At 48.2% G+C, this 14,421-nt stretch overlaps 1 long non-coding RNA gene across 2 annotated transcripts in view; it reads right to left on the reverse strand.

Moving 5' to 3' along the window:
- LOC129404418 (uncharacterized) overlaps positions 1 to 14,421 on the reverse strand; it is a 357,292-nt gene that overhangs the window by 230,363 nt on the left and 112,508 nt on the right. The window lies entirely within an intron of this gene.

The following is a 14,421-nucleotide window of genomic DNA, read 5'->3' on the forward strand; positions in this document are numbered from 1 at the left end:
GCACTGTACTCTCTCTCTGTGTTTATAATTTTGTTCTGGAACTGCCTCCTGGGTTTTCCTTACAGAAAAAAATCTACTACTTGTGTGTTATCAAGGGGTAGAATGTTGACTGGACAGTGCTCTCTGATGTCTTACCAGCCCTTGCTCCTGTTCCAGTGTCTCTCCAGGTCTCTGGGCTGCTGCGTGGCCAGTTCCTCTCTGCATCTTCAGGACTGACTTGGAGGTCACTGCTTTCACCCCACCTTGATTGATGACTTCCCCAGAAACTCATTGCCCCATGCCCCACATGCTTCCTATCTTCCTGTTTTCCTTTAAAGAGCCCCCTTTGCATTTCTCCTGATGGACTGTGTGAGAGCATTGGTTCATTGTTTGCCCAGCACAAGACCAGAGGATACTCCTTAATCCCCACTATCCCCCAATGTGTGACAGGCCACTCCAGCAGCTCCCTCTCCACCCCTTTACGCAAGCCCACCCCTTCGAGCCACAGATTCAGCTGGGTGGGGATAATGGTTTTCTGCACATCTGAAGTCTGGACCTTTAAGGCTGCTTGCTGAAATGGAAGTGACATCACAGTGGGGCCTTCCTGGTGATTCTATTCCTGGAAATGGGTGAGAGTCATTGTTCACTTGGGTAAAGGACAAAGTGGGGCCCCTGTGAGCACGTGGGGATCTGAAGTCGATTTTGTGGCAGGACGGGAGCAGGCTCCCATGAGTGCTCAGTGCCTCCCCATCTCCATACTGAGCTGCGGGTCACCACCAGCTTGGGGGGCACTTTTGCACTTGTTTTTCACTTGTTCCCTGATATCCAGGTGGTTCCTGAGGTGCAACGGAGCTTTGGGGGGTGCAGGGGTCGAGGGTGTGAGTGTGTGATCTTGAGGGGCTCCTGCAGCCACAATCGCCTCCAGCTGTGAGATGGGGCAATGGCAGGTGGGTGCAGGGCTCAGAGCGGGGGCTGTGGGCCTGGGGCTTAGGGACCTGCCGTGGGCAGGAGCTTGGCCATCTGACCCCCCAGCTGACCGTGTTGGAGCCTTGGCCCCAGTCTCGCTGCTGTAGAATCTCCAGATTCACTTTGAGGGGTAGAGTCGAATCACACTCAATGGCAAGAGATCCTGTTCCGGTCCTACTTTTTATTGGCTGCCCTGGTGGGATGGGGCATCCCGAGCAGTGGATCTGTAGGTGACTGGGGTTTGCCAATGACAGTTTTCTTTTTGGGCCATTTTTGGTGTGGGCTATTTTTGGGTGGCTATTATGCCCTGGGATACCCCGAGGGCTTACTCTGGCCCCCGACTCAGATATTATTCCTGGAGTGTTCTGGGGGCTGTGGGGATGCAGAGGATTGTCTGGTGTCAGCAAGGAAAGTATCGTAACAGCTTTACTGTCTGTTCGAACAGGAATTTCTGCATTGTAACATCAAGTTGCAAGCTCTGCTGAGACCCCTGGCTATGAGGTGAGTACTGCAGGTAAAGGGTATGTGTGTATTTGTAGAAAGTATAGCACGTAAAGGGTGTGTGTGTGTGTGAGAGTGTGTGTGTGTGTGTGTGTGTGTGTGTGTGTGCGTGCGCTCGAGCATGTGTAGAAAGTTGTTTTTCAGAGGAGAGGGAGTGAGGGATTCCCCTCACCCCCTACCCTTATAGAGCCACATTTCAGGCTTTTTTTGCAGGGGGTACAGTCCTGATGTTGGTTGTCGCTGATGTGCAGGAGCTCCTGTCCTTGGAATCTGCCCCTGGCTACGCCTTTGAGAAACTTTTGTGGGTCCCAGGGAGGAATTCTCAGGCCAAGGCAGGGATGAGTTTTCAGTCTTGTAGCCAAACCCAGAGCTTGTGTTGCGAAAGGCAGCACAGATGCCAACCCATTTTGCCTCCCCTGGGGAGACAGAAGCATCGGGCAGTGTCCCCCAGGCAGGTCTGTGAGCTGGTGCCTGAGGGTGTGGCTGGGTGATGACATGCCATCAGACACACCATCCCCAGGTAGGAGGAGAGTGACAGGATGAGGCGAGGCAGTGACAGGAGGCTTCCTGGGCTGAATGTCTCTAAGATGTTTCAGGAAGGACCCTGCCATATGACTCCTTGTCGGAGGGCCCAGCTCTTTTCTGTATGAACCCACATTTGAGTCAGTTGTATTTGGCTTTTGCACCACACCCAGTGTAAAGGGTACTCATACCTCAGTGCTTAAGGATCAGTTTTGACACGTCTCAGGGACCATAGAGGGTGCTGAGGGGTCAAAGGCTGGCTTCGGAGTGTTTTGTTTTCTTTGGAGGGCTACAACCAGTGACTCTGGGAATACTCTTGGCTCTGCACCCTGGCATTGCACCTGGCAGTGCTTGTGGAACCATGTGTGACGATTGGGTTCACCAGCCCGACCTGCTGTCCTGTTACTCTGTCCTGCTGCTATGTTTTCTTTTGTATTTATTTTTGTGCGACAGTGGAGGTGCTCAGGCCTTCTTGGCTCTGTGCTCTGGATTCTGACCTGATACTCATCACTGGTCCCCCGGATGTGCTGGCCTCATTTGCGCCCTGGTAGCTAGAGTGACTCAGGTCCCAGGTTAGGTGCGTCTCCCATTTTGTCCTTCCCTCTGTGGAGAGCCTCGCCTGCTCTCTCTCACAGTCCCACATTCACTTGCTGCTGTTTACAGTTCTTTTTTTTTTTTTTTTAACCAAAGGCTTAGCCTTTAATCCTTTTTTTTTTTTTATTGTGGAAAGTTACAAAGTTACAAAGTTTTCAGGTTTAAATCTCAGTTATACAATGCTCGAATACCCATCCCTTCACCAGTGCTCATATTCCACCACCAAGAATCCCAGTATAGCTCCACCCCGCCCCCTCACACCCCAAACACCCCCACGCCCCTAGCCCCCCCACCCTAAGCCCCCCCCGCCTGTGTAACTAATAAATTTCACTTTACTTTCACTTTGATTGCATACAATATTTCAACAAAACTCACTATTATTGTTTGGAGAGTCTCTCCCCTAAAGTCAGACCTGCTGAAAAGGAAGCATTAGGTAATTTGTTTTCCATTGCTGAGGATGAAGAAGTGTGAGGTCGAGTGACCACACTTAGCGGCCTCTCAGTTTTGGGTTTCTGTAATTTAGTATTTTAGTAACTAAGTCCAGAGAGATATCTGCCAGAAGTTGCATCGTTGCCAACTTGTACTTCTCAGTTACATTATATTCCACATATGAGTGCAATCTTTCTATGTCTGTCTCTTTCTTTCTGACTCATTTCACTCAACATGATACTTTCCATGTTGATCCACTTGTATGCAAATTTCATGACTTCATGTTTCCCGACAGCTACATAGTATTCCATTGTGTAAATATACCAGAGTTTCTTTAGCCAATCATCTGTTTTCGGGCACTCTGGTTTTTTCCATATTGTGGCTATTGTGAACAGAGCGGCAATGAACATGGAAATGCAGATGTCATCTCTACTATACCTTTTTGCCTCTCCGGGATATATTCCCAGGAGTGGTATTGCTGGGTCAAATGGGAGCTCAATTTCTAACTTTTTGAGAATCGTCCATATTGTTTTCCAAAAGGGCTGAACCAGTCGGCATTCCCACCAGCAGTGAAGGAGAGTCCCTTTCTCCCCACATCCACGCCAACACCGGTTGCTTTTGTTTTTGGGGATGTGGGCCAGTCTCTGTGGTGTGAGATGATATCTCATTGTTGTTTTGATCTGCATTTCCCTGATGATTAGTGATGTTGAACATTTTCTCATGTGCCTCTTAGCCATTCGGATTTCTTCTTTGGAAAAGTTTCTGTTCATTTCATCAGCCCATTTTTTGATCGGGTTGGCAGTTTTCTTCTTGTGGAGTTCAACCAGTGCATTGTATATCCTTGTTATCAACCCTTTATCGGATGGGTACTGCATAAATATCCTTTCCCATTCTGTAGACTGTCTTTGTATTTTGGTCACTGTTTCTTTTGAGTTGCAGAAGCTCCTTAGTTTGAGATAGTCCCATTTATTTATCTTTGTTTTCACTAGCTTAGCCAGTGGCGTGTCAGCTTTGAAGATACCTTTGGATTCAATGTCGTGGAGGGTTTTGCCGACCTTATCTTCAATGTACCTTAGGGATTCTGGTCTGATGTTGAGGTCTTTAATCCAGTTTGATCTGATTTTTGTACATGGTGATAGATGGAGGTCTAAGCCCATTTTTTTGCATGTAGCCGTCCAGTTTTGCCAGCACAATTTGTTAAACATGCTTTCCTTGCTCCACTTCACATTTCTTGCTCCCTTATCAAAGATTAGATGATCATATATTTGGGGGTGTATGTCAGAGTATTCAACCCTGTTCCATTGGTCTGCCGCTCTGCCTTTGTTCCAGTACCATGCTGTTTTAATGACTACCGCTTTGTAGTAGAGTTGGAAGTTGGGGAGGTTGATTCCTCCCATTTTCTTTTTCCCAAGGATTGCTTTAGCTATTCGTGGGAGCTTATTGTTCCATATGAATTTCAGGAGCGCTTGCTCCATTTCTTTGAAGAATGTCAAGGGTATCCCTATAGGGATCGCATTGAATTTGTACAATGCTTTGGGGAGAATTGCCATTTTGACAATATTAATTCTTCCAATCCATGAGCAGGGGATGTCTTTCCATTTCCTCGTGTCCTCTTTTATTTCCTGAAGTAGTGTTTTATAGTTTTCATTATACAAGTCCTTTACCTCCTTTGTTAAGCTGATTCCGAGGTATTTGATTTTTTGAGGCGCAATTGTGAATGGGATTGCTTTTCTCAGGTCACTTTCTTCTCTCTCATTATTTGCATATAGGAAAGCCATGGACTTTTGGGTATTGATTCTATAGCCTGCAACTTTACTGTACGAGTCTATTGTTTCTAGGAGTTTCTTGGTAGAGGTTTTAGGGTTCTCTAAGTATAGTATCATATCATCTGCGAATAGTGAGAGCTTGATTTCTTCCTTTCCTACCTGAATGCCCTTAATGTCTTTTTCTTGCCTAATCGCTATTGCAAGTACTTCCAGTACTATATTGAACAGAAGTGGAGAGAGTGGGCATCCTTGTCTCGTCCCTGTTCTCAGAGGGAAGGCTCTTAGTTTTTCCCCATTGAGGACAATGCTTGCCATAGGCTTGTGATAAATGGCTTTGACTATATTGAGGAAGGTCCCTTCTATACCTATTTTGGCTAGTGTTTTCATCATAAACGGATGCTGGATCTTGTCAAATGCTTTCTCTGCATCTATTGATATGATTATATGATTTTTATCTTTTCTTTTGTTGATATGGTGGATTATGTTGATTGATTTCCGGATGTTAAACCATCCTTGCATCCCCGGGATGAATCCCACTTGGTCGTGGTGTATGATCTTTTTGATAAGTTGTTGAATTCTATTTGCTAATATTTTGTTGAGAATTTTTGCATCTGTGTTCATCAGGGATATTGGCCTGTAGTTTTCTTTTTTTGTGGTGTCTTTGTTTGCTTTTGGTATTAGGGAGATATGAGCCTCATAGAAACTGTTAGGGAGGGTTTCTGTTTCTTCAATTTCCTGGAAGAGCTTGAGAAGGACTGGCAAAAGGTCCTCTTTAAATGTTTGGAAGAACTCACTAGTGAATCCGTCTGGACCTGGGCTTTTGTTTTTGGGGAGACTTTTGATTACCATTTCAATTTCCTTGATGTTAATTGGACTATTCAGGTACTCCAGGTCTTCTTGGTTCAGCCTTGGGAGATTATAGGAGTCGAGGAATTTATCCATTTCTTCTAGATTCTCTTGTTTCGTGGCATAGAGATTTTCAAAGTAGTCTCTGATGATCTTTTGAATTTCATTGGTTTCTGTCGTGATGTCCCCCTTTTCATTTCTGATTCGGCTTATAAGGGTTCTCTCTCTCTCTTTCTTTGTGAGTCTTGCTAGTGGTTTATCAATCTTGTTTATTTTCTCGAAGAACCAGCTCTTGGTTTCATTGATCTTCCGGATTGTCTTTTGGGTTTCCATGTCATTAATTTCTGCTCTAAGTTTTATTATCTCTTTCCTTCTGCCTGGTTTTAGCTCCTTTTGTTGGTCCTTTTCTGAGGTCTTGAGCTGTGAAGTCAAGTTATTTATGTGGACCCTTTCTTCCTTCCTGAGAGACGCTTGCAGAGCTATAAATTTTCCCCTTAAAACGGCTTTAGCTGCGTCCCACAGGTTCTGGTAGCTCGTGTCTTCATTCTCATTTGTTTCTAGGTACCTTTTGATTTCTTCCTTGATTTCCTTCCTGACCCACTCATTGTTCAATATCGAGCTATTTAATTTCCAGGTGTTTGATTTGGTTTTCTGCATCTGTCCACAGTTAAGTTTTATCTTCAGTGCATCATGGTCTGAAAAGATAGCTGGTACAATGTCTATCTTGTTGATTCTGTTGAGGTATGTTGTGTGGCCCAGCGCATGGTCTATTCTGGAAAATGTTCCATGTGCACTGGAAAAGAATGTGTATTCCTTTTTTTGGGGATATAAAGCCCTGTATAGATCTATTAGCCCTCTCTCTTCTATTTCTTCCTTCAAAGCCAGTATTTCATTGGTGAGTTTTAATCTTCTAGATCTGTCCAGAGGAGACAGTGCAGTGTTGAAGTCTCCAACTACTATTGTGTTGCTCGAGATGTCCTTCTCGAGGTCTCTTAGCAGCTGTTGTAGGTATTTAGCTGGTCCCTCATTGGGTGCGTAGACATTCAGGAGTGTGATTTCTTCCTGATGTACACATCCCTTGATTAATAAAAAGTGGCCTTCACTATCCCTTCTAATCTTTTTCAACCTGAAGTCTATGTTGTCCGATACTAGTAAAGCCACTCCGGCTTTCTTGAGGGAGTTGTTTGCTTGCAGGATTGTTTTCCATCCTTTGACTTTGAGTCTGTGTTTGTTCTGGCTATTCAGATGTGTTTCTTGCAGGCAACAGAAGGTTGGGTTGAGTCTCTGAATCCATTTTGCCAGTCTGTGTCTCTTAATTGGTGAATTCAGACCATTGACATTAAGGGAGATTATTGTTATGGGATTTTGTGCCGTCTTTGTGCAAGGGTTTGTTGTGCTTGTAGAGGTTGTTCTTGTCTTACAATAGCCCCTTTAGTGCTTCTTTTAGGTTTGGTTTTGAGTCTATGAAGTTCCTGAGCTGTTGTTTATCCCCAAAGTAGTGTATGATTCCTTCTAGTTTGAATGAGAGTTTAGCCGGATAAAGTATTCTTGGTGAAGCGTTGATTTCATTGAGTTTTTTCACTATATCCCACCATTGCCTTCGAGCTTGGAGGGTTTCCTCTGATAGATCTGCTGTGAGCCTAAGGGGTGCTCCTTTGTATGCGATTTCCTTCTTGGACCTTGCTGCTTGGAGTATTGTGTCTCTCTGGAAGATGTCCATCATTGTAACTATGATATGTCTTGGGGTTTTTCTGTTAGGATCTCTTTTAGCTGGCACTCTCCGGGCGCCTTGAATCTGGATGCCTGCATTGTCCAGCTGTGGGAAGTTTTCCGCAATGATTTGTTTGACTGTGTCTTTTTCGTTGGGGTTGGTTCCCTGTGGTTCTGGTAGTCCAATGATTCTAATGTTGTTCCTCTTGAATTCATCCCCTAGGACTCTGATTCTGGCTAGAGCTATTTTGAGGTCTCTTGCCATGGTTTGATGTTGTCTGTAGGCCTCTTGCAGCTCATCTTCAAGCATACTGATTCTGTCTTCGGCTGCAGTCATCCTATTGTTGAGGGCAGTCAGAGAGTTTTTGATTTCATGTACGGAATCCTTCATTTCTTTTTGAAGGTTTTTTATTTCTGCTCTCATTTCTTCCCGTATTTTGTCGGCTGTCTGTTGTATTGTTTCCGCCAGGTCTTCCTTGAAGTTGTCCATCTTTGCATTGAGTTGATTGAACATGTTGAGGATTTCAAGTCTGAATTCTTTCTCAGAGAGGTCAAGTTTGTAGGAGGCGCCCATTGAGGTTTCCGGACTCCTTTGATCGTCCTCTGGTTGCAATGGGGATTTTCGCTGTTTCTTCATGTTGTTTGTGGTGATATAAAAGAGGGCTCTTGATGATGAGTGTCCCTGTTTCCTTTTGTTGCGAAAAAGGATTGTGGATAGGCTCAGTTAATAGTGGTTGGCTTCTTACTTGCCGGTGTAGAACCTGGTCTCCTACTGAGATGTTCTTATGTGAAGTCTTGTATTTTATTGTCCTACTGCTTGCGAATAGCTAGGATGTTAGTCTTGGATAGGATGTTGAGAAAACTACTTTCCGCCGCGTGAGCTTTGGCCGCCGGCAATGAGGCGACGCCCACTTTTCTTAGGCCACGCCCCTTTCCCACAGACCTTTGCGGGAAGACAGGACGGCGGCGGCGCTTGGGGTCGGCGTGCCGGCCACTCGGCCGGCAGTCCGGAGGGGAGGGAAGCCCGGGGTGCTCAGGGCCGCGGAGCAGGCTGGGTCCGGAAGGGCGGGTCGAGGGAGCGTCACAGACCTTTGCCGGAAGACAGGACGGCGGCGGCGCTTGGGGTCGGCGTGCCGGCCACTCGGCCGGCAGTCCGGAGGGGAGGGAAGCCCGGGGTGCTCAGGGCCGCGGAGCAGGCTGGGTCCGGAAGGGAAGGTGTTTACAGTTCTGAGCAAGCCCCAGTTCCAGGGAGACGGAGCAAAGGATCTCGGGCTTTTGGCTCAAGACACTTTTAACTGCTTTGAGAGGCATGTGCAGTGACCCTGAACTTTGCTCAGAGTCCTACAGGCTCATATGTGCACACACAACTTTCAGTCGATGCTGGACATGGAGTGTCCCCTTCTCCCTAGAACATGGGCTGTTGGGTGCAGGGGGTGTATCTTTAGTGTTTTGGCCTAAAAGCAGGGTTACTCCTTTGGGTCCCACTGGTTCCGTGCTCAGTTGTTACTCCCCACAGTGCTCATAGGAGTAGTGACTGGGATGTCCCTGGGGTTACTGTGAGCAAGGCCGCCACCTTCAGTAACCTTCCAGTAGAGCATCCTCACATTTCAGCAGATGCATCTCTCTTAGAGCAATGTTGGGACCTGAAGTGAGTGGAGTCCTGTGAGCACACTGCGTCTCCCCATCCCTGCACTGTGAGCAGTGGGGCTGCGCCAGCTTGGGGGGGTCCTTTAGGACTTGTTCTTCACCTGTTTCTGATAAGCAGGTTGTTCCTGAGGCGCGGCGGGGCTTTGAGGGACCCAGAGGCTTTGGGGCTGTCGTGGGGGCTGTGTCCGGATGCAGGGGTCTCGTACATGAGTGGGTGATTGTGGGGGTGTACCTTTGTCCACGATCGCCTCCAGCTCTATAAAGGTTCAGCAGCGTGTGGGTGCAGGGCTGAGATCGGTGGCTTCGGGCCTGAGGGCTTCAGGACCTGCAGAGGGCAGGGGTTGGCCATCCCTAACCTCCCAGTATGGGACTGAGCTGGCTCTGTCCCAGAGCTGTTGGTCCTGGTGCCACTAGTGTAGAACCTCCAGATTCACTTTGAAGGGCAGGGCCCCAGCCCCCCTGCAGCAGGAGGCCCAGTTGTCCTCTGTTCTATGACTGTCATGATGGGGCTGGGTTACTCAGTCATTGGGTCCCTGCTGGTGTTTGCAACTGACATGTTTTCAGTGTTGTTTAGGTTTGGCTTGTGTACCACATCCGGAGATACTCAGGGTTTACTCTCGGCTCTGCACTCGGGAATTCCTGCTGCCGTTGCTTTGCGGACCATATGGGATGCTGTTGATCAATCTGGTTTGGCTGTATGTGCATGTACGCAAGTTTCCTACCCACTTTATTCCAACTTTTGTGCGTTTTTTTCTAGGTCAAGAATTGCTGCTTCTTAAGGTCCAGTTGAATAATACCTCTCCTGACCAGATGACCCCTACCTGTTTGTTATGGTGAGTAGTGAGGTTAAAGTTTTGCATTTTTTTAAAAGAGAAATAGTTGTTTTCTGGGGTGGGTGGTGTTGTTTTGGAAGCTTTGCTCAGGGTCACTACTGATGTGGTGAAAATAATTTGATTATAAATTGCCAGAGCAATAGTAAAGCAAGTAGGGTGCTTTCCTTATAAGCAGCGAACTCAGCTTCGATCTACATCTGGCATTTTATATAGTCTCTGAGCCCCACTAGGATGCAGGGGTCGTTTGTGTGACTATGTGATCCTGGGGGGCCCCTTTCGCCACCATCGCCTCCAGCTCCGGGATCGGGCAGCAGCGGGTGGCTGTGGGGCTGAGCACTGGGCCTGCTGTGAGGGTGGGCGGGGATTGGCCTTCCTGACTCTGACAGCACAGGACTTTGCTGGACCCTGTCCAGAACCTTTTATTTTGTTGTGGGGACTTGTGTTGCTGTAGGTTTTCCTGGTGGTCCTCAGGCCTTCCTTTGGGCGGTCCTCAGGGAACAGCCCCTGTCACCCTACCTGCTGTTCTCTCTTTGACTTTCTAAGAGATTTCCCTCAGTGTTTGTGTTTAAAAGTGAAGGAGTGAGCCCATAACAAAGCTAGTTGGGTGGAGTGACAGTACTGCGGGGTGGGTGTTGGTCTTACCCATGACTGACTGGGGTTTGATCCCCAGTATCCTATATGCTCCCCCAAATGTCACCGGTTCTATGCAAATACATAAGCCTAAGAATTAGTTTGAGGGTTGTCAGGCTCCTTACAGGGATCCTCCCGAAGGATCTTCCCTCTGCTGTTGGCCTGTTTGGACTGTGAGAACCACAGAGATGCCCTCCACCTGCCCGGCCTATCCACCCAGGGATTGTTCGACTAATTCTTACCTTGATTGCTGTGATTGATTTCAGAACTCAAACCACAGCATGAGGATTTGTTGTTGCTGAAATTTCACTTGAGAATGTTGTCACCAAATAGGAGTGAATGGCAAGATTCACACGTGGAATAGACATATTTCTATGCTGGCGGGATAGCTCAGTGGAGCGAGCATGTGACTTGAAAGGTGGGGTCCAGGCTCCATCCCTGCACCTCATCTGTGTTCCCGCAACAGCTCAAGAGGAAATCCAGAGTGTAATGCTGGGAGTGGAGGGCCTTAGTCTCACTGGGCACTGACATTAGTCAAATTAAAACCTAAATACATTGTATTATTCTTCATACTAATGGAATACTGTGTTTGCCTCTGTAGAATGTTCGTGCAAGTGTTAATGTTTCAAAGAAGTGGTTGGTGGGCCCTAGTGATAGCACAGTGGGGAGGATGCTTGGCTTTGTATGAAGTAGAAAGCTGGATCCATCCCCAACACCCAGAAGGTCCCCAGCACCCCACTAGGACCCATCCCTGAGCACTGCTTGATGTGCCCCCTCACAAAATTAATACATTGCTGGAGCGATAGCATAACAGGCAGTGCGTTAGCCTTGCACATAGCTGACCTGGGTTCGATTCCTCCATCCCACACGGCAGAGCCTGGCAAGCTACCCGTGGCGTATTCGATATACCCAAAACAGTAACAAGAAGTCTCACAATAGAGACGTTACTAGTGCCAACTCGAACAATTGGATGAACAATGTGATAAGAAACATAAAATTATAGCTGAACATTACATCAGCATATCTCAAAAAAAGAGACTTTCTCTGCACAACCAAGGTACAATTCTTGACTACTAGTACAAATTTTGAAGAATTTCATTTTTGTGTCATAATAGCACAGCAGTAGAGCCTTACATGCGGCCTTCCTGGGTTCGATTGCTCGGTCTTTCTCGGAGAGCCTGGTATGCTACCGAGAGTGTCCTGCCAGTACAGCAGAACCTGGCAAGCTCCACGTGGCATATTTGATATGCCAAAAACAGTAACAAGAAGTCTCACAATGGAGACATTACTGGTGCCCGCTCGAGCAAACTAATGAGCAACTGAATGACAGTGCTAGAGTGCAATTCATCCACTACCAAACTACTAAATGACTACTCATTACAGAGGAGAGAAGGGACCTTCTGTTCATGTGGCTGATCCATTTTAGATCCCAGTTAAATTCAGTACATAGTCAAACTTGAGCACTGTTTGAAGAGTTGCTGAGCACAGAGCTAAGAGCAGCTTGAGAACCCCAATGGCTATGAGCACACACAGATCCATATAAAGGAATATTGATTACACATGTAATACTTTTCCATTCACCAATTCCTAAGCCTGATTCTAGGTCACCCACAAAATTAGTTTAACAAATTCTGGGCATGTGATTCACTTAGTTTCTAGCCCACTCCTGTAACTGAATACATGAACAGTTGGAGCTACTCCAGCAATTGGAAGTTCAGTGCAATGTAAACAACAATCAGGACAGTTCAGTTGGGAGGTGCTGACCCAGGATCCATGGTTAGAACCCCAGAGGGTTCCCCGAGCCCAGTGTGGAGTGATCCCTGAGCAGTCAGGGAAAATGCTCGGCACTACAGAATGTGCACCCCCAAAACGGATAATGAACACAAAATATTATGATATCTGGATATTAACGCCCAGTGATTTCTGAGCATTGTTTTTTTGCGGTGTTGGTTGGGGGTCAGGTTTGGGGCTATTACTGGTGGGTATTTGCAAGGAAATCCTTGTGGATTTTATTCCCTTTGTGAAAATATAAACACTCTGGCTTCATCCTCTGACTGTCCGGTAGTTGGCAACCCCACAGATTTCCTGCTGACCTGATCCAAGTTCAGGAACGGGAAAAAAATCAACTTTCCTGACCAGAAAGTACCAGGTCAGGAATAGTTGGAGTCTGGCCCTTTAACACTCCAGCCGGAAGTGTGGGTGACGTCACCGAGTTCCTGTCTGAGGGTGGCAGCATTTCCATTCGGCCGCAGAGCATGGGGACTGGGGCAGGAGGGGAAGGGGGATCCCGGGGCGGACAGGGGGTCCTGGCTGGGTGGCTTTGTGCCATGGCGGGGGCGGGGGGGAGAGGGGCGGCGGCCCCACCCGGGTGGCCCCCTCGCTCTGCTGAGGTTCCTACAGTTCGTTCCTGCCCTTCAGGGAGACGCGGGGGATTCTGAGGGAACTTACCTCAGGGCTGCCGGCGGGCGCGAGTCCCAGGGAGGCCTGGCGGCGCCCGGCGGGGCTCGGGGCAACTCCGGGCTCTGCACTCGGGATCCTCCGGGGGTCGGGGGACCCCATGGGGTGTCGGTCAAGGCCCCGCCCTCCCCGCTGCCCTGTCGCTCAGGCCCGGCCACAGAGAGAGACAAGAGGGAGCCCCAGTTCCCCAGTTTCCTGCAGGTCGGCGGGGCGTGCGCGGCCGCCTCCCCATTGGTTCCTGCGGGGACACTCGGAGCCCCCGGGGGTCTCGGGCTGGGGCGGGGTGTCACCCGGGAATGTTCCCGGGCCGGTCCTTGTCGGGCCACTTCTGTCATTGTGATTATGGAGTCGGGGCCGAAGGGTCGGTTTCCCTGGAAAGGGGGGAGTTAGTCTCTCTTTTAATTAAAAACAAAGTTTTGTTTCATAATACTTGACCGACATCCCGCCGCGTGCAGGGTCCCTCCTGGCTCTGCACCAGGGGGCTCTCCTGGCGGGACTCAGGGTCCTGTGGAATGTCAGGCTCGGTCCTGTCAGCCCCGTGCACGGCAGATGCTCTCCCAGTGCACTGCCCTCTGCACTGGCCGGGGACTCAGGAGTGTGTGGCTGACCGTTTGATTTTCCCGGGTTCCTGCGACTGCGGTAGGTTTTTGGGATCCTGGGAGATGCGGAGCTGAAGAGACTCTGGCAGAAGTGGGTCTAGCATCCGGGCTGTGTTGGAGCAGAGTGGTCCTTGCAACCAAATGTAGCAGGTGGTAGGCTGGTCACTTCCAGGATGTACCCCTAGATGTACCATAATGCAATCTAGGATTTCCATTGGTCACCACACCCTTATTTCTTTGTTTTACATAATTTTTAGATTTTTTTAGGGTGAGGGAACACATGGCAATGTTCAGGGGTTATTCCTATCTCTGCATTCAGGGATCACACCTGGGGGTGCTCAGAGAAACATGGAATGCCGGCAGTCAAACCTGGGTAGACACGTGCAAGACAAGAACCCCACCCACTATATTTCTGTTATTATCAATTGTAGTTTTTGGTCCACAGCTGGCAAGTGCTCAGGGCTCACTCTTGGATCTTAGCACAGGCGTGGCTCCTGGCAGTGCTGGGGTGGGGAAATCTATGTGCTCTTGCATATTAACCCGGGCTCAGCTGCTTGAACAAAAAGCATCCTATCCATTTACTATCTCTGCTAACTCTGATTTTATTTTTCCCCAGAAAAATAATTTCTGCTTCCCCTGTTAGGTTTCAGAGCAATCCCTCATTGACGGAGGTATTTCTCCAGGACGAGAGGCTGCCCTTTCTGTTCTGGTGAGTACTTGCAGAAATGGGATTTTCAGGGACCTGTTGCACTAGGTTTTAGATGTATCACTCTAGGGGCGGGAGCCTTAGTACAGCCAGGACAGTGTTGGTCTTGCTCAGGACGGACCTGGGTTCAATCCTCCCATACCCCATAGGAGTGTCTGAGCATCAAGAGATCTGGCCCAAAAACCACAAAGAAAGAAAAGCTGAGGGGGCTGGAGCGAAAGCACAGCTGGCAGGGC

The sequence above is a fragment of the Sorex araneus genome, chromosome 4, assembly GCF_027595985.1.
Source record: "Sorex araneus isolate mSorAra2 chromosome 4, mSorAra2.pri, whole genome shotgun sequence".
NCBI lineage: Eukaryota > Metazoa > Chordata > Mammalia > Eulipotyphla > Soricidae > Sorex > Sorex araneus.